This window comes from Acomys russatus, chromosome 21 (genome assembly GCF_903995435.1).
Source record: "Acomys russatus chromosome 21, mAcoRus1.1, whole genome shotgun sequence".
NCBI classification, from domain to species: domain Eukaryota; kingdom Metazoa; phylum Chordata; class Mammalia; order Rodentia; family Muridae; genus Acomys; species Acomys russatus.
The window spans coordinates 35841192-35851437 of NC_067157.1; positions in this window are offsets into that span (position 1 = coordinate 35841192).

Sequence of the window (10246 nt, forward strand, 5' to 3'; positions counted from 1 at the left end):
TGGTTGCCTCAGTGTCACTCAATGGGACTAAGATTTGTTTGTCTATTGGAACCTACTGTTTGGATGGTTAACCATAGCAAAATTCGGGGAACTGATTACACTGTAAAGAAGGAGTGGAGACAAGATAAGACCCAGGTATGTAGTTCAAAGGCAAACAGTGCTATTCTTCCTGATCTGCACAGTCTCATGGCTATGAAAGGGGGGAAACTTGTTCAGGTCTTAGCTGTGAGGCTTTACTCACTATTTGGTTATCTGGAGGTAGCTTATGTCCTGGGGAGAAAGATTTCCTTTTGCATTGCACATACCTCTGAGGAAGCCAGGTTTGGAGAGTAAAGTGGAGAGAGGGCTCTGGGTAACAACAGGCAATGGAACTGTTCTTCCAAAGGGGAAAATGGGCTTTAAGCATTTCCTGTTCTGCCTTATTTTCTTTGAAAACCATTTTGTATGCTTTTTGTTTCTTGATTTCCTTGCAGGATACTTTGTATACATATACCCTAACATACACACATATGTGTATACACTTCACACAAACTCATACAAAGTATCCTGCAAGGAAATCAAGATCAGAAAAGGATGTTCAGTGTTCTAATCTACCATAGCCCCGCTAATTTCTTTGAAGCAGAGTCTCTCGCTGGATCTGAAGCTAGAATGGCAGCCAGAAATCCTCAGCAATTATGCTGCCTACTTGCCCACCAGTGCTGGCTTAGAGGTGCATATGTAGTTATGGCATTTTTGAAAAAAAATTTGTGCTGAGAATTCAAACTCAGATCCCCCTTCCTCCCTAGCTCCACACTTGCTAATTTTAATATTTATATCTTTGTCGTTTTCTTCTTCTACTTGCCTTCTTGCCACCATTGTAGACCTTGAGTTTAGGGCAGCAAGCAGAATTTCCTAGAGCAGTGTTTCTCAACCTTCCCAATTCTGCAAGTCTTTAGTGCAGTTCTTTAAGTGGTGCTAACCCCTAACCATAAAATTATTTTCATTTCGACTTTATAACCGTACATTTCCTAATGTTATGAATCTCAATATAAATAAATGATATGTAGGATATCTGATATGTGACCCCCAGGGAAGGGTCACTTAACTCCCAAAGGCGTTGCAACCCACGGGATAAGAACTTCTGTTGTAGAGGTAGCCAAAAAGAGAAAACAGGCCAAGACTCAACTCATCTTTTCTGCAGTAGCTGGTATTGACTTGTATGAAATGACAATGTATTTCTGTGATTGGCTGGACCCAGCCCTGAAGGGTCTTAGAAAGAACTGTAAATAGTAGGAGGAAGTAGGGGGAAAATTTGCTCCTGCTTCAGAGGAGACTCCCTTCTCTCTTAAGCAAAAGAAATATGAGACCACAGTTGATAACGTGGTGACCTTATATTTTGAGTCATGGTCTTCCCAGGCCTTGAGACTGTTGCTTCTCACATGTCTTAGGAAAACTCCCATTTCTTCCTGTGGGTAGAAAAAGACACAAGTTGAAAATATGATAGTCTCATACAAATACAAGGTCTAGCACATTGCAACTCATTTCAGCAAACATCTCTTGAGCACCTACTAAGAATACTCCACAAGGAAAGGTTGAATCTCAAATAGCATAAGCCATTTTTTTAAATTGCTAGGAGGTATAATGCCAAGAGACATGTAAAGTCATACTAGAAGGAGGAATAAATAAATCAGGAGGAAAGAGAGGGCATAATGGTGTTGTGGGAGCATAGAGAGAAAGTATTGTGGTGTTTGTTATAAGGTTGAAAGGGCTTCCTGAGCTATAAGGTTGAAAGGGCTTCCCCAGCTTTGAATTTCACATTCAAACATTCTAAATAGCAACAAAACTGAATGCTACACAAAATCATAGTCAGAAAATACAGAAAAAATTTGTAAAGGGGTGGTATTGAAGGAATAATTTATTTTATTTTGTAAAGACTTATTTGTTTTTATTTTATATGTACAGGTACTTTATATGCATGTATGTGCATCTCATGTATGCAGGGCACCAAGAAGCCAGAACAGGGCATTAGGTTTCCAGAGACTGGAGTTATAGACAATTGTGTGCTGCTATGCGGGTGCCTGGTTCCAAAGGAACCAGGTCCTTTGGAAGGGCAGTCACTGCACTTAACTGTTGAGCCATCTCTCTAGCCCAGAAAAAAATACTTTAGATGAGATCGTGAAGCATGCTGGGGTCCACTTGCTGTAGGTTGGAACTTTGTTCCATAAGCAAAAAGGTATTTATTGATGGACATCAGATAGTGATAGATAACAACACGGATAGTTATGCACACAGCTATGCAGTGGGGGTAATGAGGTTGGAGGTAGGGAGACCACTCCAGGAAGAAGATGGGGGAATAAGAGACAAATCTTAGCAGGGCTGGAAAGATGGCTCAGCAGTTCAGAGCACTGGCTGCTCTTCCAGAGGACCTGATTCAAGTCTCAGTACCCACATGGCAGCTCACAATTGTCTTTAACTGCAGAATCTGACACCCTCACACAGACATGCATGCAGGCAAAACCCAATGCATATAAAACAAAAAGTAAAATAAAATTGAAAGAGAAAAGGAGACAGATGTTGGTGAGAGTTGAGGTTGAGCTCAAGATGACAGTGAAACACAGAGCTGGGAGACCTCACTTATGATGTTGGACTTGTCACTGATCAGGACCAGCCATGGCTTTGGGAGAAGTGATTCGTTTTCTCTGTGTCTCTGTTGTCTTCCTTGTACACCAAGGATCAGAACAGCAGTCATTTCATAAAAAGATTAGGATTAAGTGAATTAATAGGTGGAAAGCTGCTGAGATCTGTACCTTGCAGAGGAAGGATTTAGCCCTGTTGTGTATTATTAGGAAGGCATTGGTAAGAAAAGACAATAAGAAGCGAATTTGAAAGCTATCCTACTATATAATTATGCCATTATTTATTATAGAGTTATTTTCATCTATTTGCCTATTAAACACAATTTGTCATTTAGAAAGCAAAGCAAGAAATCAAGTTGTTGCCATAGCACTCATTATATTTCATTTATTTTTGACGAGTAATTTCTTCTAGACTATGTCTCAGGCGTTGAGACAGTCTGCTAGGTTGCCTCTTCATATGTAAGTTGTAAAAGGGAGTTTGAAATGTGGTAAGGGACATCTGAACTATGTGGTCAGTGTAGGTCATAACTGAGATATATCACATAGTTATCTGTCATCTATATCTACCAATCCATATTTGTGCAATATAAATGCATACCTTTTGGGGAAGTTTTCTTTTATGGTACCCAGCCTAGGAGAAACTGAAGATCTTTTGTGGATGAAACCATGTCACCTACATACAGTTTGGAAAGTGCAAATGTTGTATTAATTGAGAATTACCCTAGTTGCCTCAGTGTCTTTCTTCCCTCTGGTCTTCCCTCCTCATCAAGAATTATCATTGTTGCAGGACAGAGTGAACCCACCTCACTTCCGAGACCTGTGATGGCAGCTGTGTAGCCTCTCCAGCTATCCCCCCACTTGGCCTCTTATGCTTCACTCTCCTGGGTTGGGGAGGAGAGGGAGAGTCATAAAACAAAATGAGGCCGGACAAAAGCAAATCAAGGGATGCCCTCTTTGTCAGAGACAAGAAAAAGGAGGGAAAAGCAGGAGATAACCCTGTTCTTCTTTGCTGTTTCCTGCGCCGCCTGAGTTTGAAGTGGACTTATCTCTGGTCTCGACCACACTGAAAATGTGAAGGTCGTGATAACAAAGATATCTGCAGTCACCATCTAACTGTAAAATGTTTAGTTTGATGTACCACGGGCTTAAATAACCCTTAGATAGAAGCTGTAGGTGTCAGTGAAATGGCTGGAGCTCTCTGTGGACGGCTAAAGCCCCTCTTGGCAAACACAGGAATGTAGGGCAGGGTGGCCTTGTATCTCAGGACTGTCATCTTTCCCTCTCCCTTTAATCTTCCTGTTCTGGAGGCCTTTCTTCAGCGATGCATGCTCACATCTCTGATGCTTGGTTCTCACTCTAAACATGCTTTGACTCAGGCAAGTTAAATTTGCAGCTAAAGCAATTATGATATTTAAGACTTATCTTTGGTGCCTTTTTTTCAGTTCTTCTGGAAAAAAAGTTATCCAGCAGCAGGGTGAGATGAAGGAATGGGTCGCCTGTGAAAGGTGTAGTTTAATACTTCCTAGCTGAGGAATACATTTAGCAAATGATGTTAAGTATGAAAGAATTGCAGTAGCCGTTCTTCATAGTGTGATGGCTATCTGGGAGCCGAGGCGAGCTAATCATCTGCATCACACAAGTGCATCTAGGAGGTCTATCGAACCAAGTCTCCTTGCAGCCAACCTTCACAGGAGAGAGCATGAAGTGAATTGATTTGAATGTGTTCTCCTGAGGTTAGAGTGTTAGGACTTTAATTCTTCTATAGGGCAGCACAGAGAGGTGGAGCCAAGTGAGGGATTGCGTCTTATGGCAATGGATTCATGCAAGTTCCAACTCTTGAGGGACTGACCCCACCATGTGTCTTCTCCATGTGTCCACATTCCCTTCTGCTTTTTGCCATGGAGCCGAAGCACCATCACACCCCAACCAGAGCTGGTCAGATGGAGCCGTGCTCTCGCACTTGTAATATCTAATGCGAAGAAACTCACTCACATTTTTGAAAGTCGCTCAGTCTCAGATAATCCACTATATTGTAAGCTATGTACATGTCTGGATATGTGAGTATATTTAACTTTTCTACCAGTGAAGGCCTTTAAAAATTTTCATAATAAGAAAGACATTAAACCATGATAGAAGCTGATATGATGCAGCCTCCCCCAGAGACCTCTGGGAACTCTGGCTTCCTGTGCTCTCTTCTTAAACAAAAGTCTAGGGTAGCAGTCATCTATTTCCCCAATAAAGATCCTGGCCTTTGAGAAGACTAAACCAATGCCAAAAGGAGGAAGTTGAGGAGACCTGCCTCTTTTCCATGTGCCCATCTGCTTCCTGCACAAACCATCTTTCTCCGAGCTTCCTGACAGCAGCATTTTAGCAGAAAGGAAGGGGAAAGTGGGTTGCTATTACACCTAGAAAGAATAGCCCCTTCCTCACCAAGCTGCCTGGGCAACCTTTGGTTGGAGGTTGAGGCTGTTAGGAGAATCTGTGTTAAGCATGCATCCTGCTCTGTCTGTTGTAAGCGCCTTCAACCAGGTGTCTCAATAACAGGCCAGCTGCCACATTCGCCTTCTCTGGTTTTCTATGGCCAGAGACCTGCACTCTTGCCCTCCTAGCATTCTTTTTGACAAACTGACTTTCAAAACTGACACCACTAAAAGTAGCAGTTGGCCTTACACAAGAGAAGATGAGGAAATCAGGACAGCTCCCATGTGTGCTCATCAACTGACATCTGGGAGCACTATGAAGAAGAGAACCAACAGTTCACATTAAAATTCTTACAAGGGTGATACGTGCTGGTCAGAGGGGGAAAAATCCTGACTGGAGTGTAACAAACTGTGGGAAACTCTAGAATTTCACTGATTTCCCCATTGATAAAATTACAAGAGTCTATTTTTCCCCCTTTTCAGGGCCCCCTTTATTCACAATCTGAATGTGAAAAGTAAGAAACCCAACTTAGTCAGACTTTACACTGTGCTAATTGTGTGTGGGATGCTGTCATTTGAGAGGGTAGCCTGGCATCTCTCTTCTGAAGGACTTAGCATCTACCAACCACCCTGTCACCTTCTTTATCCTTTGTGCAACACTTGATTCTTTCATTCCCACTGTTTGTGTTTTGGGAGGAATGTGGCATTTGCTTTTTGGTCTCATCTTCTTTCAGCAGGGCACCTCTCCTCCCCATTATCTTCAGGGGCACATTTCCATGTCAAAGCTCTCCCTTTGAAGAGAAGGCTTCTCTTTCTTCTCACCTCTTTCTTATTTGCTCCCAACTCACCTTAACTCCATCCTTCCCAGTGCTCTTTCACAAGAGCAGCAGCAGGAATCAGAACCTATAGAAATAGAAGGCACAGAGAAAGCCAGCTTCTTTCTGGGCAGCATAAGAGCAGTTCAATTGCCCTGGGAAAATATCAGATAGTTACTGATTACTCTCCTGAAGTGAACATAGGAATAAGGAAGCATTGTTTGGTGAAATTGTAAATTTTCTCAAATAAAAATATTTAAAAAACAAACAAACAAACAAAGAACCAGAAAGCTAGGCAAATCCCTATGAGACTAATGGAGGCACTTACATCAAGGGAGCAGGTGTGGTTTAACCTGTCGTGAATCTATAGACTATTGCGTTGAATATATTCACCTAGCCAAATGAAAATGTAACTTCACTGAGCACAAAGCTGCCTCTTCTGTTCCATGTTTCTATTCTTCTAGGCTTGGGGACACATCATTACTCTTACACTTTGGGAAAAACTTTGAACATATTATTTCTTCATAAATTACCCCAATTAACAGGCAGTTATCCCAGAGCTTCATTTGGAAGTTCTCTGGGAATTTGATTAGCACTGCCTGAACCAAATGAAAGCTTTTTCCTCATATTATCGAGATCCCAAGAAAAGTTCTCATTGGCCATGAGTACAAGTGTTGATCTGGTACCAGAGTGAACGGACAGGTGAACTTTGAGTGACAAAAGGCCCTCTCGGTTGACCACAGCAAAAGTATTCACTGAGTTAGAGGAAGAATCATGGTGTTTGCTTCCTGCTTATTTCTCTTGTCTGAGGAGTACCCTTCCCTCTTCCATGTTAGATTTGAGTCATAAAACAATGGAGTGCTTCGATAATCTCGTTCTGTTCTTTCTGAGGTATTTTGCACATGATGCCCTTCTTTTGGTGTGCTTTCCTTTCTTTCCTCCTGGCTGAATCTCATGCTCAATTAACTCATGAGTCCTCAACAACTCTGTGAGATGTACCTCCTGTGCACTGTTACACCTGGCAGGATGAACAAATAATACAATAATGAAGAAGAAATAAAGTTTCAGAAAACTTTCCAATTCTTTATTTCTGTCTCCACTCACCCCACCCCGACCCCACCCCTTAATCTGGTACTTTGAAGTACAAATATCCTTCTCTCTTTGATTTTTTTTTAAAATTGGCCAATTTCTCTTCACAGCCACAACAGTAACCCAGGCCTAAAGTTAATCAGTCTATACTCATTAGGACTTAAGTGTCTCATATATAAGGCAATTAAGGAAACAGAAAATTATCTCATTAGAGAGGTCAGCCTGGTACATTTCTTTCTAAAGGCACACAGAAGTATGCAGAAATTTGGTTTTCAGATAGTTTCTTAATAGATTAAGGTAAGAGCATTTATTAGTGTTCTATACAGTAACTTGTGAGCATGGCTCAGCTATATCATGTATTCAGCTCAAACTCTTGGTTGAGCTGAGTTCTAACCTGTGGACTTTTTCCAAGCTCATTTAGTTAACTTTCAGTTTTAGGACTCTAAATCCCTACTTTTTTTTATTGTCTGAAAGATGTGTTCTAAGCTCTTAAAGGTCTTCAAAATCAGAAATCTCCCTTGCCTCAAATTCTTTTACTTGGTATCCTTTCACCAAGGGAACACAAGTTTCTTCTTAGCTTTCACTGACTAAGTAAGGTGGGGTTAACTGAGACCTGCGACTGTGACTCAGCTATAAGTATATTGCTCATAGCACTCATCAATACTTCTCATATTCCAGGGAAGAGGCCTATAGAAGAGTGGGGGTTGCTTCAGCCATCTTGGAATTCTGGCTAGTATAACACTCAATGTATCCACTTGTCACTTGTCAGAATAAGACAAATCTCATGTAATGGACACAAAGTGTTACAAGGATACAAGAAGAGTGAGAGCTTTTCTCGATGATAGCATGTATCTAGCATGTAGCTCAATCAATATTTGGTACTCTATGGGGAATCCATACATAATGATAGCACAATAATTCAACGGGCAGTGTTAATTTGCATAAACTTTATATGCTGAAAAAGAACAGTTTGATCCCCAAATCAGATAGTTTCTCAACTTTCTGAGCAGGGAAGATAGACTCCAGGAGGCAACATAGGGTATGCATAGAGTAAATAGTGGATATTTACACATCTAGTTATTTTGTACCATTCTTGAAACAGAACATTTGCATGGGCGACTGGTTCCTCAATAAAAACATTTCTGTGAGCAAGATGACACAATTCCCTAAGTATTGTCCTTTAACCTGCAAATGACAAAGATCTCTTCAGACTGCCATTCAATATCCAGTTGGAAGAAACTTCTAGGGTCTAGCAGACAATTTAATTATGGCCGCTGAAAGTGTTTCTGTGGGTTTCCCTGAGAAGAAGAAAAACAAAAGAGCCGCTTCCAGCTTATGTAACAGCTTCATTTGAAGCAACTTCAGAACTCTCTGGAGAGTTCTATTTAGAGATGTTCCCATTCCTGTTTCACAAATGGAAACAAGCCGAGGTGTTCTGAAGGAAACTGACTTGCCCAAAGTCTTAGGAAATCAGCTGAAGCCCAGGAAAGTTACTGCAACACCCCCCAACAGTCCTTCCATGTCTAAAATGCAGACAGCCAAGCTAGGTAGAAATTTTTAACATAATATTGCAATTCTAATCCAGATACTCACTTAATGTACTTTATTAATAATCTTGTCACTGTTCTCAGAATTCTCCAGTGCTATCATTTTAAAACCTCCAGTCTATGTAGAAAACCTAGATATTTCATAAAATGACTTAGTTACTCTAGATTCGGAGCAGCTCTGGATAAAGATGTGTGTTTGAAGGTTTTAGGTTTAAAGAAATTTTGCCTTAATTGGTAAGTATAAAATTGAATTATTCTACCAAAGTGATTTTTTTTTTGATTTTTTCAATTCTGTGTAGGAAATATTATGTTATGTACTTCCTCTGAAGTTCTCAGGAAGGAATGTTGAAGACATTGCTGCTTCTTATCTAAAGTCTAGTTCTAAGAACTCCAGAACCCTTGGCCACTGCTCACCACACTCTTACCAGTAAAGGAGAAGTCAGAGGACGCCAGATACAGCTAAAGGAAGCAAAGGGTGAGCCCTGTTACATTCCAGTGTGCTCTGGTTTAAGCTCCAGCGATGAAGAAAGAAGAGTTAAGGAAGAATAAAGAAAGAGTGTGGAGAAGAACCTGGAAGTCCAGGGCACAGTCTGGGAGCAGCTTTACAGTGCTTGATCTGATAGTTCCCACTGGGATACCTGTTATCTGGAAACTTGGAGATGTGTAGGAAGGTGATTCCATTACAGATGGATGTACCAGCAACATAGTCCAAAAACTGACCACCACATATCACAAGGATGCTTAGAGGTCTATGAAATAACCCCCTCAACAGCATTTGCATGATTTCTTTGCAATGAATCGCTACCAAAGTAGAACGGTTTGGATATTTTCTGACATTAAGTAGGAAAACAGAGAACATTTTGAAATGGTGGGTTTTAAATTAGGAAACGACAGTGAAGTATCTAGCGGAGCAGAGTATAGCAAAGGAAAGCCACAAACCGCAAGCTAAGACGTTGTTACCCTGTGGAGTCACCAAGCCAAAATACTTCCCCCTCAACAAGGGCTGCTTTTAGCACAGTACTAAATACCCACTGCACTAAAAATGTAGCTGCTCTGTTTTGCTAGCTTTTGTTTTTCTTCCTTGTCTGCTTGAGATCCATGTGAGAAATGAGAACTAAATGTTTACAAGAATATTGAGAACTAGAGGTTAGTGTCTCCTGAAGACTAATTTCCAAACCTCATGGCTTTACTGTTTCATGAAACTATCACATAAATATAATGAAAATCTAACCAAACAAGCATGCCCTAGTTGAAAACTTTTAAATGTATACTTAAAAAAAAGCCCAACTATTAATATTGTTACTGTGCTATAGGCATTTGAACTGACTGTCAGTATATGAGGTTATTATTATAAGTTTCTATCACTAGCCTTTGGCTAGCTGCAAGTTTACAGCTTATGACAGAGCCTTCTCTCCATTTTGAACAAATATTTTATTTTATGTGGATGTGTGTGTGCGCCCTATGCATGTGGAAGCCATCAACATCAGAGGAAACACTGGATTCCTCTGAAACGGGAATGACAGACAGTTGTGAACTCTGATGTGGGTGTTGAAAATGGAACCTGGGTCCTCTGTAAGAGCAGAAAGGGCTCTTAACCTTTGGGCCAACTCCCTAGCCTCCATGTCAAGTTTCTAATGTTCCTGTTGGATGCAGAGCCTAACCAGAAAATAGCTGTTCCTCTTAGTCATCTATTACATAGAGAATGGTTGAACGAATAAGGTGAGAAACTTGTTTTGGCAGTTCCAGGTTCTAGGAACAGT